Source organism: Bactrocera tryoni, chromosome 3 (genome assembly GCF_016617805.1).
Source record: "Bactrocera tryoni isolate S06 chromosome 3, CSIRO_BtryS06_freeze2, whole genome shotgun sequence".
Classification (NCBI taxonomy): Eukaryota; Metazoa; Arthropoda; class Insecta; order Diptera; family Tephritidae; genus Bactrocera; species Bactrocera tryoni.
The window spans coordinates 28,930,433-28,948,716 of NC_052501.1; the positions used below are offsets into that span (position 1 = coordinate 28,930,433).

At 38.0% G+C, this 18,284-nt stretch overlaps 1 protein-coding gene across 1 annotated transcript in view; it reads right to left on the minus strand.

Moving 5' to 3' along the window:
* The window catches only part of LOC120772949, a 35,190-nt gene extending 24,051 nt beyond the window's left edge, over nt 1–11,139 (minus strand). The window contains exon 1 of the mRNA XM_040101851.1: nt 10,630–11,139. The gene's annotated coding sequence lies outside the window, so the exon portion shown is untranslated. The remainder of the gene's footprint in view (nt 1–10,629) is intronic.
* Between the last annotated feature and the right edge of the window lie 7,145 nt (nt 11,140–18,284).

Here is an 18,284-nt window from a genome sequence, read left to right on the forward strand (position 1 = left end):
TTGAAAAAAAGACGTACTGTTCTACCAAGGTAATGTAGCGTGTCACAAATTAGTGAAAACGATGGCAGAAATAGATGAATTGGGTCTCGAATTGCTTCCGAATCTACCGTATTCATCAATTTTGGTCCCAAGCGACTATTTTCTGTTCTCAGAACTCAAAAGACAGCTCGCTGGGAACGAATTTTTGCCGAATGAAGAAGTGAACGACGAAATCGACGATAAAGAAGTAATAGACGAAAGGAGACTCCTTTTGAAGCAAAGGACATATCGTAATACAAAAACTATATCGGAAAGTAGTGAGTGTAAGTAAGCAGTGTATCACCCTTAAAGAAAACTATGTTGAATAAAAACATGAATTTTGCCAAACAAATCTGCTTTACTATGACAGGCGGGGCAATTTTCAATTTACCTATTACTATGAATCTAAACCAGATTTCCAAGAAGTATTTGATAAAATTTGGGAAAATAAGAAAGATAATGAAGAATGAAGAATATGGTACCGAAGATTCGAAGAATTCGCAGTAATATTATCTGGCTTCTTTCCCTTCTTCAAGCGAAATTTTGTCACAACATTACAAATTTTGTACATTCACCCCAAAGTTCATTACTTTTGCCACACATTTAACCAACTTTTTCTGCTTCTATAAAACAAAGATAAGCCATCAGCTTAAATTTGAGCAAAACTGAGAAAAAAACTGCAATGTCCGTAATTTAATACAAATTTTTATTATCGCCTTCAAAATAGCTTGCTGAGCTAATAAAAGAATGGCAACGCTTAATAAAACATCCCATATACATTTTATAAGCCTCGGCTGGGATGGCTCCAGTACCTTCCGCTAATTTTGGTATTTTCGGTTTCGGCACAGTTTTGGAGCGCCATTCGATAAATTTTTTCACAGTTTCGACGTCATATACACATAATAAACTCACGTCTCGTCATCAGTAATAATGCATTTGATGACTGTTGCGTCCTCAGCTAAGTCGTCAAGCATCTGACAATTTTCATACCCAAAACATTAACCAAAGTATAACTATTATAACATATACATATATAACTATTTTCAGTAGCTCCATATGAGAAGTTGAGCCACTCTGCTATCTCTTTGAGTCAGCACAATGATTTGAGCACTGTTTCTTTGACTTTTTTTATATTAACGTCTTTAACAGAGGTGTATAAACGACAACGCCGAATATATTTAAAAATGTTGACGTAAGTTTCTTGGCTTCAAACTGTCGCAATAATATTTACTTTTCGATTTGTTAATGTTACGTTAATTAGTTGGTAAAACATCTTTGCAAGCATGTAAGCATTTAAACATGAAAATAAATTCCTTAAATAGCAATTGAAAATATTTATTACCTCAATGCGAGCACGAGTAAGTTGTAGCAAATAGCAGATCATTTTAACACTTCAAAAAGTGGGCTTCATTTTTATTTTAAGCCACTGAATTGAACTCTGCAAAATTTTTGAGAATTTAGAGAACCCTATAAGTTTGAAAATTGCTTGCAAAATCAACTAAAGGAGCATGTGACCATTATTAGTGTCTTCAGGGTGGAAGAAAAATTTAATTTTTTCTAACTGATAATAAGAAAAAAAAATGGAAAACTGGAAGGCAGCGGACTTTCTCGTTACAATTAGGAGCACGTACGTGGAGCGACTTTCTTAGAGATGTCTAGGAACCAATTTTTCGAAGTATCAAGTAAAATAAAAAATTATTGTTTTTATACCCACCCTAACATACATACATATTTACATATGCTCATAAGTGTTGTTAGCTTTTGAGTGCATATCACTTTTGACTGAGTGCTTGCCATTGACTCGAGCACAGCAAAATAATTGAGTTGAATGCCCTACAAAGCATAAAAAGTGAATTCAATTTAATTTAATTTAATTATAATGTATTACCGTTAAATATAATTAGAAACTATTTTTAATAAAGCGAAAATACCGATACACATTTTTGCATTATTTTTGCAATTATCTTCGCAGAGTGATCACCGTAGTCATGTGGGTTGAGTGCAATGTACCGTACGGTGAATTGTTGGTTCGAAACTTATTTATTTCTTTAAATGGAAATCACTTTTTGGCAGACAATGTCATTATAGCAAGTTTCATATAAACAAGTGCAAGTGTGAGTTGCTTAAGAGCAAGATTAGAAAGAACGATAGGAGAGTGCAGAGCTGCGGTGTAGTATGACAATAATCATTCTAAGAATCAATTAAGGATGTAATGAATACAATTTATTCACAAAAATTATTCCGCCACCGAAAACCCGTTTACTTAGTATGCAAGTGTTGACTTTAAAGCAAAAAAATCCACTGCAACAGAAGTCGATGCGTTGATATCAGTTTCACTCGTACACAAACGCTCTTTACTTGTTAATCTCACTCATATTTTATACATAGTTCTTTTCTTCGAACATTTAAGGAATTGTCAATATGCGTATTTAGTTGCTTCTCTTGTACGTGATTTGCCGCCGCAATTGCCACTTGTGCTTTGAAGCGAAGTTGCAGTGAAGAACTCTGCAACAAAGAATATTCCGCCCGTGTCATATATGCAATATTCTTTCTTTTTGCGCGTAAACCTCTTCAGGGTTTCCTCAGCAATGCTTTCATTTTGATTTTATAGCGAAAAACATTTCGAGTTCGTTGCTTAAGTCTTTGGTTTTATATGAATTACGGTTAATTGCAAACTTTTCATTATGATTATTTGAAATATTCGCTTTTTATAACAGTAATAATAACCATAATAGAGGATGGAGTCATGTGTAGAAGTTCACGCAAGTGAGGAAAGTTCTCTGTTCGTCATTCACTTTGGAATGGCCGATTCTTTTACATTTGACTCAAGCAGCTCACGACTTCCGGTCTTTGACCAAGTATGCTCTGAGTAGCCTAAGAACATCCGTTTGAATGCGAGCTAAAGTGAGAAGGCGAAACATCCCCTCTGCAGGATTGTGCGCTGGGCTTGGGACCAATAATACCAATGAAAAGGAACAACAAGCCTCCTTGTGGCATTTACTACAGTTGCCATATAAAGGAGCGCAAGTTTGGTGTGGGATTCGTGGAGGAAGAGAGATTCCGTCGCCGAGTACTATCATTCACTCCGGTGAATGAACGCCTAGCCACAATCCGCATCAAAGCGAGGTTCTTCAACATATCGCTGATATGCGCCTACACCCTGACGGAAGAGAAGGACGATGTGACCAAAGATGCCTTCTATAGGCGCTTGGAGCGCACTTATGAGAGCTGCCCCCCACAAATACATCAAGCTGCCTGGCTGTCTCCGGATCGAAAAGCCACCAACCAGATCGATCATGTTGTGATAGACGGAAGACACGTCTCCAGTGTTCTAGACGTGCATACGCTCCGAGGTCCTAACATCGACTCGGACCACTATCTTGTTACAGCTAACATTCGCACCCGCCTCTGTGCAGCAAAAAACACAGGCCAACAAACACAAGGAAGGTTCGACGTCGAGAAGCTGCAATCACAACTGACAGCCGAACGATTTTCTACTCGGCTTGCACTCCTGCTCTCTGAGAGCACTCGTCAACAACCCGGTATAAGCGAACTGTGGGACGGCATTTCAAACTCCTTACGTACAGCTGCAACCGAAACCATTGGTTTTCGGAAAGTGCAGAAGAACAGCTGGTACGACGAGGAGTGCCGTGCCGCAGTGGAGAGATAACAGACTGTCTATCTCGCAACGTTACAATTGACCACAAAACGTGCGGGATGGGTTAGGTACCGAGAGTTGAAGAGGGAAGCGAGACGCACTTACAGACAGAAAAAGAAAGAGGCCGAAATGCGTGAGTATGAAAAGCTTGATAAGCTGGCCGACAGGGGTAATGCTCGAAAATTCTACGAAAAAATGCGGCGCTTACAGAAGGTTTCAAGACCGGAGCATACTCTTGTAGAACCCCCAAAGGTTATCTAGTCACCGATGCCCAGAGCATACTTAAATTATGGAGGCAACACTTCTCCAGCCTGCTGAATGGTAGTGAACGTACAACACTAGGGGAAGGCGAACCCGATTCCCCAATCGATGACGATAGAGCAGATGTTCCATTGCCCGACCATGACCTGAAGCACAACAAGGGCCGATGGATTGCTGATAGGGAGCATGCATCAGCTTCTTTGTAAAATATGGTCGGACGAAAGCATGCCCAACGATTGGAATTTAAGTGTGCTATGCCCAATCCATAAAAAAGAGGCCCCACAATCTGCGCCAACTACCGTGGGATTAGCCTCCTCAACATCGTATATAAGGTTCTATCGAGCGTATTGTGTGAAAGATTAAGGTCCACCGTCAACAAACTGATTGGACTTTATCAGTGTGGCTTTAGACCTGGAAAATCTACAATCGAAAAGATATTCATCATGCGCCAAGTCTTGGAAAGGACCCGTGAAAGGAGAATCGACACACACCACCTCTTCGTCGATTTCAAAGCTGCTTTCGACAGCACGAAAAGGAACTGCCTTTATGCCGCGATGTCTGAATTTGGTATCCCCGCAAAACTAATACGACTGTGTAAACTGACCTTGAGCAACACCAAAAGCTCCGTCAGGATCGAGAAGGACCTCCCCGAGCCGTTCGGTACCAAACTAGGTTTCAGACAAGGCAACTCCCTGTCGTGCGACTTCTTCAACCTGCTGCTGGAGAAAATAGTTCGAGCTGCAGAACTCGAGCAGGTACAATCTTTTATAAGAGATATTGATATCGGAAGGAATACAAGGAAGCAAAGCGAAGGGGTCTGGCAGGGAACGAGGGCAAGACGAAATATCTCCTGTCATCAAACAAACAGTCGTCGCACTCGCGACATGACACTCACGTCACTGTTGGCAGTCATAACTTTGAAGTCGTAGATAATTTCGTCTATCTTGGAACAAGCGTAAACACCACCAACAATGTCAGCCTGGAAATCCAACGCAGGATAACTCTTGCCAACAGGTGCTACTTCGGACTGAGTAGGCAGTTGAAAAGTAAAGTCCTCTCTCGACGTACAAAAACCAAACTCTATAAGTCGCTCATAATTCCCGTCCTGCTATATGGTGCAGAGGCTTGGACGATGACAACAACTGATGAGTCGACGTTGCGAGTTTTCGAGAGAAAATTTCTGCGAAAGATTTATGGTCCTTTGCGTGTTGGCCACGGCGAATATCGCATTCGATGGAACGATAAGCTGTACGAGATATACGACGACATTGACATAGTTCAGCGAATTAAAAGGCAGCGGCTACGCTGGCTAGGTCATGTTGTCCGGATGGACAAAAACACTCCAGCTCTGAAAGTATTCGACGCAGTAACCGCCGGGGGAAGCAGATGAAGAGGAAGAGCTCCACTCCGTTGGAGGGACCAAGTGGAGAAGGACCTGGCTTCGCTTGGAATATCCGAAAATATATATAGCGAAAAGAAGAAACTGTTGCACTGTTGTTAACTCGGCTATAATCGCGAAAGCGATGTCTACGCTAGTAAGGAAGAAGAAGAATAATAACCATAAAACCGTATGTTGTCCCTCCAGAGCCGTTTTATGGAGTTTATTCTCTAGTTTGAGGTGTTTGGTTAGATGTTTTCTAAGAAGTTAAGGTTCCTGTTAGTATTAAGAGACTTCTGTTCATCTTTTGGACTTACATAAAAAGATTTTGAATTACCGAAAGGAGAACTTGCGAGCGTATTCTTAAAAAAATAGAGTTGAGAACTCAAGAAACTTCAACTGATAGTTACGCACACTACCCACTACCTTATGGGGAACGTCCGGTCGTTAACTTGTGATGACTTCAGAGCTTTACAAGTTCTTTCATTTTCCAAAAGTAAAGCTTTAAGAATCCACACCAGATATGATAGAAGAAACATCGTCAATCGCACAATTGAAAATGGCACTACCAAATTCAGTATGATAGTGAGACAATTGTCACAATTATGGCATTATGTCCTTTTAAGCAGTACTTATGGCGACTATAGCATATAGAACCTATATTTATATATATAAAAAGTCGCTTAAATTGTCAATCAAATGAAGACATTCTACAACAACTTGATCAATATCACTTCAGGGTCTGTTCAGCAGATAAATTTTTACATCTAAAAGTACTTATGATACTAATATTACAGTGGCGGATTCAGGGGGCTAAATGGCTTATTAATAATTTTACTGCTCTGAAAAAATATAAAGTAACAAGCAAAGCAAAAACAAGCACTCATCGCAGCCGTGTGCATATTTAAATTTATTTTTGTATTTTTTGCCTATGTGATATTCCATCTCTAACTATTCACTCAGCGTGATTTTTCAGAAGAAATCGATCGATCTGTCAAAGGCATCAAATATGATATATAAGCTGCTTGTAACGTTCCGAAATCGAAGACAAAAACCTGAGGGAAATTTTCGATCCATTTAATCTGACACAAAAAAATGGCGGCAGAACTGAAAGTTGACGCAGAAAAACCAAGAATCTGCAGTCGTCAAACAAAACGCGTAAATTTCTGGTTGAGAATTTTCGAAGAATACTACAGGGTCTCAATGTACATTTCTGTGTTGGATACAATCGGCGAAGATTTGAAGACGCGCTTTTCTTGAGATGTATTAGATGGATTTCAGCTGAGTTTGCTGCTTCAGAAAAAGTACGTGCTTTGAAAACCAAAGTAATGGTAAATTCTATTGACTGCTTGATACTAGATAGATTCAAAGGCGTTTTGGATAATGACAACGTCGTGCGACGTTTTAAGCTCAAAGATGAACTTGATGACTGGCAGTACCATCGGGGGCAGAAGCAAAAGTCAAAACATAACAATTAAACGACTACTGCATTGGAAACGCTGAAGAACTGCGATGTAGACCTATACCCCATAAATCATAGTTTTTTTCGCATATTCTGTGAGCTCTGAACGCTCTTTTTCGACACTTCGCTGCATGCAAACGTTGAGAATGAACATGCTTCAAGATAGATTGCTCGGCCTGACGTTGCTTCACACGCTTCATGACATTGAAGCCATTTCAGAAGAAGTTCCTGAAAGATGGTTCTTGAAAAGGGAGATTGAAGAATCTTAATTATTTTTTGACTCATTATAATTGACCTCGACGCACAGCGATTCTTGCAGTGCCAGCCACACCTAACCACTGACTACTGACTACCAAGTGAAAGCTCTTGAATATTGTTTTTTGTAATCTCAGAGCTATGAAAATAAGCGAAGTAAAAAAACAAAACACTAACAACGACAATGTAATACCAACGGAGGTGATGTCAACACAACAACTTGGATTACAACAATGCGATGCCGCTGTTTCATAATTCCACTCACACATATACTGGTACAGCACTGATGAATTGGGTGTGTTGTGCTGCCGCCGGATGATGATGAGCTAATGCATTAGAGAGACAACGAGTGGAACGAAGTGAATGCAGAGCAGATGAAGAGCCGCAGAATTGCGTGCGTGCGTCTACATTTCATATGCAAGCAACGCAACAATTTATGCGCATTAAACACTAAATGGAGCGGAGGCGAGTAGGTGAGCCTCTGTTTGTGTAAGTGTGTGCGTGTGATGCTGCACCTTGGGCATGCGCGAGTTCAATGACAATGCTACCTCTGCGCCGCGCGGCGGAAATTTACATTTCTAGTGCAGACCACGCAAAGCGAGCGGCACGCCAAGTGGGGCACTGAAGTGTTGCGGCAACCCTACATCGGCTGGAGCGGCTGACAAAAGGGCGCGAATGAGTTATGATTGATACATAAATTTTTGGAATTTCCATGCGAATTTGAATGGCTTAAACTTTGCAATGAAAGAGTTCGCATACATTTAATTTAGCAATTTGCAAGCGTTGCCAACTTGCTTTTTCTTTGGTTATCGTTGGCGCGCTGTAAATCACTAAAGTGTTATGAATTCGTGCGAATTATTGCATTTATGCATATTGTACTCGGAAATTTGCATTATCATGAGGCGAATGAGGCTTATTATAAGGCGAATAATCGCAAAAGTTACAATGCGATGCGATGATTGCTCGCTCTATCATTCGTAGAGCGATTACACGCGATTACGTCTACCGTTGATTGGCCAAGCGGCAGGAGGAAAACAGGCAGGCGGTCAGACCATGAACCGATTATATGGTATCTGCGTTTGTCTTATATGTATATACAATAACAACAATATATGAAAGAAAGAAGACAGCACTAAATTCGAGCTGAGCCGAGGCTATGAAATGACTTCCCTTATACAATTTAACTACAAGTTTTCCCGTTTTCTCTTATTGGAAAAATGTTAAACTATCCTCGTAAGGGATGTCAAGGCCAGTTTAGCTTTACCAATTTTGTAACGAAATATCATAGGTGTCCTTAGGTTTTGCACCAGCTTTTTCTCTCACATATCGTATTTTATAAAAAACTATTTCGGACCTAGTTTGAAGCCGGTTTTGTACGGTGGTAGGATTCTGTGATAAGTTTTTGTATGACAAAAGTTCAATGAAAGCTTGCAAGCTACTTATAACAAAAATTCAATGCAAGCTTTCAAGCTTTTTATGATGAAAGTGTAATGGATAAATTGAATTTAATTTAAAGTTGTAAAACAAGCTTTTTATCTGACAAAAGTCATTTGGCGCTTTTGTGTTAAGCTTTTTTATGACCGAAATTACATGAAAGCTCTGAAGCTTTTGTGAAATAAAAGACAAGTCCAAAAAAGAGCTGTGGCTTTTTTATGACGTAAGTGAGGTGAAAGTTTCAAGGCTATGAAAATTTTGTGAAAACTCTTGTTATAACAAAAACCAATGAAAGCTTCGAAGCTTGCAAAAATATAAAAAAATTGTATTGGATTGAAAGTTTTGAATGAAAGCTTAAAGGTAAAGCTTTACTATGGTAGCTCTGAAACTTTTGAGAAATTAAGTATTTAATTTCTGTGGTGCACGTCCTGTGAAAGCTTCGAAACTTTTTATGACAGAAGGGCAATAGAAAATTGGCTTGAATTTAGAATTTTGTGAAAAGCTATTTTAATGGGAGACGTTTCAAAGCCTTTTAAAACAGAAATGTAATGAAAATTGGATTGGGTTGAAATTTTGTAAAAAGCTTTTTTATATTTCTAATGAATGCTTTTCACTTTGTTTAATAAACTTGTTTTTATTACAGAAATTTAATGGAAGCCTTGAAACTTTCGAGCAAACCCTTATTACTATGTAAGCTTCGAAGCTTTGTGGAAAACTTTTTTGAAAGATTTGATTTTGTGATAAGAGATTTCATGATTGTGGAAGCTTCAAAGCTTTGGTAGTAAACTTTTTTCAAATAACTTCAAAAGGTAGCAGTTTCTCAGATGGTGTTTGCTCTTATCGAATCAATACGATTTCAAAAGCTTTAATGCTTTTATAACATTACTTTTATAGCATAAATGCAATGAAAAGCTTTTTTAGTTCCAAGGATAGTTTTTTCGCTGTTTGTGATAAGCTTGTTTTTAGTGAATGGCAAAGCCTTATTATTATTATAAGTACGAAACTTTGATGATTTTGTGATAAAAGTTTTCATGACAGTGTAAGCTTCGAAGCTTTCGTGGAACACTTTTTTGAAAGAATTGATATTGTGATAAGAGATTTCATGACAGTGGAAGCTTCAAAGCTTTTGTAGTAATCTTTTTTTAAATAACTTCAAAAGGTAGCAGTTTCTCAGATGGTTTTTGCCCAAATCGAACTAATACGGTTTCAAAAGCTTTAAAGCTTTTATAACAGAAATATAATGAAAAGCTTTTTTATTGCCAATGATGGCTTTTTTCACTTCTTGTGATAAGATTGTTTTTATTGAATGGAAGCTCTGAAGAAAACTTTGCTGATTTTGTGATAAGGGTTTTCAGTGTAAGCTTTGAAGCTTTTGGGATTTTTTTTTTTTAAGAATTAGAAAAAGTATCAGTTTCTCAAATGGTTTTTGTTCTTATCGAACCAATGCGATTTCAAAAGCTTTAAAGTCATAACTGCCAAATTAAACCGAAGAGTCAATGCGCGTGGACGTTTAACGTAGATACTTCGTTCATTTCTAAAACGTTGACTTCTTTCCTTTTTCACTTTTTTTTAGATTCGAGATTTATGAGCTGCCTATTAATATTAATCCAAAATTTTAGTCCCACATAGGTTTGAAACGACACGTTTTACAAGGGTTTCTGCCTTTGCCTAAGATATTCACTCAGGTATGCAGCTTTTGGGCTCGATTTTGTCCCTAAAACTCTTCGTATGCATCTTTATTCCTTAATTTTATTAAAGCACACCGTTATGTGAACAAAACCAAAATACCATAGCGAGCCCAATGGCCCCTTAGATTACGAATTCAGGCATATAACAATGTGTGACTTCAAATGCTTTTCATTTCACTTCATTACATTTCGCTTAAGCTTATATTGTTATTGTTTTTGTTATTGTATTATTATTTAAATCGCACCCCGTGTGTTTCCTACAAATAACAAAGCTTGAAAAAAGCGCTTTTATGAAATTAGTTTATCATAGCCATATGAAATGTGAATTATGCGCGTATTATAAATGCTCATATGTGTAAGTATAATGTAATGTGTGTTTGTGTGTAATAGATTATGTATGCTTATGAGTGTGTGTTTAGTTAACTGTATAAAATGCATTAGTAAATTGAGTTTATGTTGGAAAAGTACAAATTACCTTTCACTTTCGTTGTGCGTTACGCTTGCTGCAATGTGTCGTTTGTAATGCGCAACGTCGTCGTTGTTGTTGTTGTTTTTATTATTGTCGCCGTTGTTGCTTTAGTTGTAATTTTCGCTAATATATATTGCTGTATTACAAAAAACATACGAAGTCTATATATTAATGCGTTGAATGCTCACAATTCCCACAATCGCTTCAGCGCTAGGATGCTATATTTCCACACACGCGTGTATATGTGTATGTATGTGTCACATATGTGTGCGTGATGCTTGTTTTTGTTGTAAGTAGCGCTTATATACAGGTACAACACCTTGCGCTGTCAGCAACAAAAATGTCGTTATTGCTTTTGTCGCTGATAATTACAACTTTGTTGCAATTAATTTTTTTATTGGTTCGTAGGGTTGTTGTTGTTGTTGTGTTTGTCGTCGCTGTTTAATTTTATGGTTATTTTTTTTATAATTTCTTAATAGCACATTTATTCATCACGAACGTTTCACTCTCCAAGCACTTGGCTAATTGCATATACTTAGATATTTATAGAAATATACATTAGGGTGGTTAAATAAAACATTATTCAACTATTTTAAGATATTTATATTAAGAAGCGTTATTTTAAATTGCTAAACTCATGGTCTTATTTATTAGAAATTGACTGCTCTACAAAAACTGTCTCTGTTTTTTCTGTTTTATGATTTTTTCTGTGTTTTCTTTGGATTGACATTGGCTTTTGACGCTGAATATCTCGTAAACGCTGAACTTAAACGAAAAATAATGCAGACCATTTTTATAGAGCTGAAAATTTGCTACAAGATTTTGAGCTTTATAATGTAAAATAACTTTTTATTGAATCTTAAAATATAAAAAAATTAAAATAGTCCAACTTCAACTGTTAATATCTTTAAAACGGTTAGATTTACCAAAAAATCCTGATAGACCTTTTTTGAAGAGTATTCAATTTCCTATAAGATCTAAAAAACAAAATATGCTTTCAAGTAGTTGGAAGCGAGATACGAATTTTTCTATCTGATAATCATATGCTTCTGATAATAAGAAAAAATTGAAACCCGTGAGGCAGAGAATCTGCTCGTTACAATTATGAGCTCATACTTAGAGAGCCTTTCTTATAGATGTTTATCAACCGAAGTAAAGATTAGGTTAGCTTCGGTTAATCTGGTAGGCCAATAAACCACGCATAGACCAGTTTTGGTTCTTTGCGATACCAAATGGAGTTCAGTTGCTAGGTCCAAGAGTAGTCAACTTTTAGGATGCCTGCGCTTGACACGAATTTTAACAGACTCTGCGGCCTTACTATCGATACCTCCTCCAGTGTATTAAAATTAGCAATTTTGTGCTTTCTTGTGAACACAAGCATATCCGTTTTCTCCAGATTAAATCACATTATATACCCGCTTGCGATGCCCAATTATGGACCGTATTGAGAGTGGTGGTTATAATACTGCCAATGGTCTGCAGACACCTACCCATTATTAAGAAAAGTCCAGTTAATTTCCTTAACACTTTATTAACCACTAATGTCCATAGAAGCGGAGATAGCGCTCCACCTTGTGGAGTACCTCTTCAAGAGTTCTTAGTTATTTTAGCGTCGTTCCATGCTGCTCTTATCCGTCTAGAGGTCAAAAGGCTTTTGATCCAGGACTATTGACTGGATACTATTCAGAATAGATTCCGTTGAGCCGTTGTTGAATGCTCCAGAAATGTCCAGGAATGCTTTAAGACCATATTCCTCATATACAAGAACCCTTTCGATATTAAATATCAGTGTATGGAGTATAGTCTCCACTGATCTGTCCTTGCTGCGCTTTGGACAAGCTTCCAGGAGGCGTTGTGACACTAATATGAGCGTCCAAGAGTACCGAAGTAAGCAGCGAACATTCTTTTTTTTCTGACCCACCCTAATATACATACATAGACACTTGTACATAATTTAATATATATATATTTATATGCATATGTAGCACTCAGCACTGCAACCTTTATTACTACTACTATTCACACGATTTTATTGCCACCACTATTTTATTATCTGCATTTTCTCGCTAATATCTCACTTGATTACAGTGTTTTTGCACACTCTCTTTGCAATTTTACGGAAGTTTCATAAGATTTGCCATTCCGTGTGTATTTATGTATTTCTTAAAAAATAATTAAATACTTAATTATTTATATTTAATTCTGAGTCATTAAAACAACAAAAACTCTTAACACCACGGATATTGCCGGCAGGTGCATTGCTGTGTAGGTCGCACTAAAACTCAAAAAAACTGACTATATGAAGGGGTCCCAACAGGAACCGGAACAGGAACAGGAACAATAGGATATTCTATCTTCATACGTGAAAACTTGAAACACAGGAGGTTACTCCTGGGAGCTCTTGCTCCATTCACAAGCCGACGAGGCATATTTGGAAGGGGCGAAGTCGCTAGAGAAGAGGCGCAGTGAGCTCTGTCAGATCGGAACTGAAGCTAAGAAAGAAGGTTGGAGTGTGAGGCTTCTATAATAATCAAATATATAGCAATTCCGCCAAACAAAGCTTTAGGCTACCGAACTACTGTAGTGTTTTTCAAGCAAAAGTGGCTGCTACTAGGATAGCAGTAGACTTATGTACTTCTCCGAAGTGCTACCTCAACCACCATTCTGTCCCACAGCAAAGCGGCAATATTAAGGTTGAGCTTGCAAACTGAGTGGTCAAAGTTAGTCATGGAGTGCCTAAACTCAGATTCTTTTTTTGTTGTGCGTGGTCATAGCGGCATCGCTGGAAATTGCAAAGCCTAAGAGTTATAAAAAGGGGCACTTTTACTCGCTCACATCGGAGTGGGATCGAGTTTGATCTCCGTTGTCATACTGCGTTCTAACACTAGACCTAAGGACCTGGTGTGTGCTTATCGGGCTTTGGCCGATGGCCAGCTTCAGCGCGACTACGCGATCTTTCTGGTTTATAGTAGATATAGGAGATCTACTAACTAAACTGCTTGCCCTAAGCAAAGTTCATCTTGCCTTACCGGATTTGGTCCAAAATATTGTCCTGCAGATGTAAACATCAGGTCTTACGCAAATTGCCAAAAGTTATATGAAATAGGATGAGGTAGAAGATGGTATCTTCACTTCAGCGGCTTGAATTATTTTCGCCGGGAGTAGATTGAAGAAGTGCAGGATAGGGAGTCGCCTTGTCTGAAACCTCGTTTGGTATCGAACGGCTCGGAGAAGTCCTTCCCGATCCTGACGGAGCTTTCGGTGTCAGGGATCTCACTTGTTGGTGTCACGGATCTCACTTGAACATGTGCCATATATGTACATCTTCTGGCGTACGCCAATGATATTGATTTCATTGGCCTCAACAACCGCGCCGTTAGTTCTGCTTTCTTTAAGTTGGACAAAGAAGTGAAGCAAATGGATCTGGTAATGAAAGAGAGTAAGACGTGACTTTGCTCCCCTGTCTCTGTTGACAGTCATAACTTCGACGTCGTAGATAAAAACTTCAACTCTGAGAGTATTCGACGCAGTACCCGTCGAGGTAAGCTAAGGAAACGGAAGGCCTCCACTTCAATGGAAAGACCAGGTGGAGAAGGACCTGGCTTCGCTTGGACTCTTGAATTTCGAAGAGAAAAGTGGTAAAAACTCAGCACTAGCCGTTAGTTTGCCTAAAACTTCGGGCGCATGAGAAGAAAAGTACTGGAACGAAGGCAACCCAAAAACTTTGAAATTTGAGGGACGTTTTGTAAGCATCTCCCATATTAACAAAATGCTTTTCAATGAGCCTTAGCATCACACATTTTTATATATTTCGATAATCCTTACTATTCAAACTCCTCGTTGAACGGCCCAGAATCCTAAACAACAATTTTACTGAACACTATTTTTAAAGACCGCCTACTCAATTATTCTTAATTTGTTATAATTTAATTTAATTATATTTTTGTAGTAAAGATAAATGTCTTTAGAAGTGTAGAAATTATGGTAAAAAACCAGCAGCTAGACTTAGACAATTCAATTAAGAAGGGAACTATAGATTTCGATTCGGTATAAAGAGTACAAATCACTTTAAATATACTGAAATTTTTTCTTTATGAGATTGGCAATAGAAGTTCTAACAAATATTACTATAATTGATCTATAAAATTCGTAAACAAGTTCGACTACCGAAAGCACAGTTACTGCGCGACGGATGTTAAGACATCATCACAGCAAAGTAAGCAACAACAAATAACCAACCAAGTGACTCTACAACTACAACCTCATGCTAAATTTTATGTCTCTCTAATCATTATATTTAGAATTCATCAAATCTTTATGGCAAAGCCAAGCAAAATTGATATTGATGTACGATCACTTGAGCAACAAATATGTTTGTATGCATACCTTTACATATGCTCAGTACCTGCAACGATCACAGCAGACTTCGAGTGAGCTTATTGACGTATTGGTGAAGGCGTGTCAGACTCGTTAGAAATAATAGTAATTCTTACCTCCGCTTCTGTGTATATTTATTCTATAATAACAAATCACATTTATGTGCTTTGTCTTTGCTTTTGCTTCTGCTTTTGCCAATGCCGTAAATACAATAATCACGTCGTGGAGACTCGCAAAATATGCGAGACTCGTAGAAATTGCTGAGCGCTTAGTCACAAGCGATGAAGCAGTCGGTATGTAGCCACACATACATTTATCCATTTATCCATATAGGGTTTCTCAATAGGAAACTTCGTTGTGTCAGATGGAAATCAGACTAGAATTGGTGTTGGTGCTGGGCTATGCAAATAAGAGTAGTGGAAATGTCTTGATAGCCGAGATATTTCATCGCGCTGAAGAAATTATTCTTTTAAAATACTACAAAAAAGCGAATTTTATGTCGAAACTGAACTGACTGAAAAATGTTAAATTTGTTTAGGAGCTCCTTGTTGTTGTTGTTGTTGAGCTGTGTGAGATATATTCCGCTGAGATATAAACCAAAGATAATATTTTATTAGGGATCACCATCACCTACTGGAAATTCTCCAAATTCGCGGATTGCGTGTAAATACAAAAAGTATACGATTGGGTTGGGGTTTTGAACCAGTAACTTATAGCGTCTATCTCAAACGAGCCTATTGGCACTCGGCCTACCAGATTAACCTAACCTAACCTATCTCAAGCGATATTGTGCCCTTCCGCTGATTTCATTTTAGTCGACATATATATTGTAATATTTTCAAGCGACCGATACACAAGGGACACCATGATGTATACGCAACATCAGAAAATTGAGGTTATAGTCGCCACCATCAAGAATAATGAGTATTTACTAAAGAAATAAGGCAATTTTACCTCCTTAGATTTTTAACTTGTGATCTGTGGTGCCAACCGTTCTCACGTCAGTTGGGTAACCGGAAGAGACTCAGATTTGTAATCTAGTAGGGCAGCAACATTCCAAAATTTAATTTTGAAAATTTTTCTACTGCTACAACAACAACATATGTGGTAGTCCGACAAACGTGGAACTACAGCCCACTTTAAAATGTAACTGATCAAATAGATCGACTCCATCAGCCCACTTTTTTGATGTTTTTCAATAGATAGAGGGGAAAAAATGAGGTTTTTGCACTGCGACCTATGAACTATTGTGCCCTCTCCTATTTCCACGAAATTGCTGGGCCTGATGGAGGTGATATGATCTCTGTTCACGTAGAGTTCTGGAGTTTCCTGTTCCATGTCGCAAAACCGACAGCTGGCGCAAGAGACTATGCCCATGTTAGACAAGTGTTTCTTAAGCCTGCAGTGCTAACAAGAAGACGGAATTTGTCTCAGGGGATGATTATCGTCTCTCTAAGCCTTGGTAGTTTGAAAGCTCCCAGTAGTAACTTGGCTCTCCCACTCTCTCCCCCGTGCGGAGCAACTCTTTTATGGTGTGGGAGCCCACCGCAATGCATGGTTCTGGCCCCAACATCCTGGAAGTTGCCGCAGAGTGGGATAGTTCGTCGGCCAGCTCATTGTCGGCTACCACTTTATGCGCCGGCACCCAGATCAGTTCAGCCTTTCTATACACTATGCCACTAATACTTATTTGACTTCATAAGCTGAGATCGCTTTTAGTGCTACTTGACTATCGCTGAATATAGCGATACGCTGGTTGCGTTAGTTCCGTTAGTGATTGATTTCGGGACACTGACTTAAAGCAAAGGCTTCTGCTTGAAAGATACTCGGAAGACAGCTCATTAGTACGGATAGTTTGGTAAGCGGTCCCGTCTTTCTTATACAAAAATATATTCAGGGATATTCAGGGAGTCGGATATTGCCTATCGGGTAGCGACTATTATTATACTTATAAATTCCAAAAATATTTAAATCTCTTCCGATTGTACTTCGAACTACATTCGACTAGTAGTCGTAAAGTCAAGTCAATAGGTACCGTTATATACACTTCGGGACATGCTTTTAAATAAAAATAAGTAATTTCATAGCACCATAGAGCTTTGTTTATTCCATTTCTACATCGACAAGCCCCAATTATAGAACCCTTTATATATAGATACATACATATGTTTATACATAAATATGTGTTCCAGGCTACGCAAGCACCTCCAGCAGTGAAATTTCAGCTTGCGCGTGCCCTCACATCATCATACAAATACATATATATAAACACGCACACACATGTATACACATAAACAATAGTTTGAACAATGGACAACAACGTGAGTGGAAAGTAATATCAAAATACACACATATGTTTGTATGTGTGTGTGTGTGTGTCTTTATTAAAATTCAGAGTGTGAGGCGGAGTCGCCGTTCGAGGTGCTGACAATACTAACTGTGGTGACTAACTGTGAAACTTTGCCTGAGTGACGAGCTAGCCGCCTAACGGACTAACAACTAACAACCAACAACTGGCTAAACGACTAAACAACTAAGCAGCCAACGGTGCGTCGCACCAACTGACCGAATAGTTTCTTATTAAATGGCAATATTTTTCCACGATAAAAATCTTTTCTGCCTCTTTGCCCCTCCACTTAAATTTGTTTAATGCTTTAATTCATTTATCTCAATCTTTTTTGTGTTTTTATTTATTTTTGTTTTTTGTTGTTTGTGAAGAACTTGTTATTGCTGCTGATGGTATTATTGTTGTTGTTGCAGGTTGACACTTGCACTAGTTTAAATTGGCATTTGGATTTTTGAACGCACTTGTTCTCATGCTTTTGCCAATGCTTGCTTTGTTGTTGTTCTATTATTTAGTTATGTCTAGTTGGTTGCACTTGTTGTTGCTTTAATTGTTATTGTGAGGTCGCAAAGTCACACAGCAATTAGAGCAGCTCGAAAGAATGGAAAAACTTCAAAGTTTCAAGGCACCGCAAAAAGGTGAATAAAGTCATAAGAGCATAATGAAAACGTTTGGAAACAATAACAAATGATACAAAATTAAGATGTAAAAGAAAAAAAATGAATTATAGAAAATAAAAAAAAAAAATATTACAAGCTACACACGGAGAAGCTTAAAATTTACTATAAAAAAAGAAGAAAAATAATGGTAATTGAAATTAGGGTTTAATAAAACTAAAAATTAGTTAATTTTTTGTGGGATCCAAAAGGAATTCATTAAAAAAAAAACAATAAACAAAAAAATGTTTAATTAAAAATAAATAAATTGCATAAAAAATTAA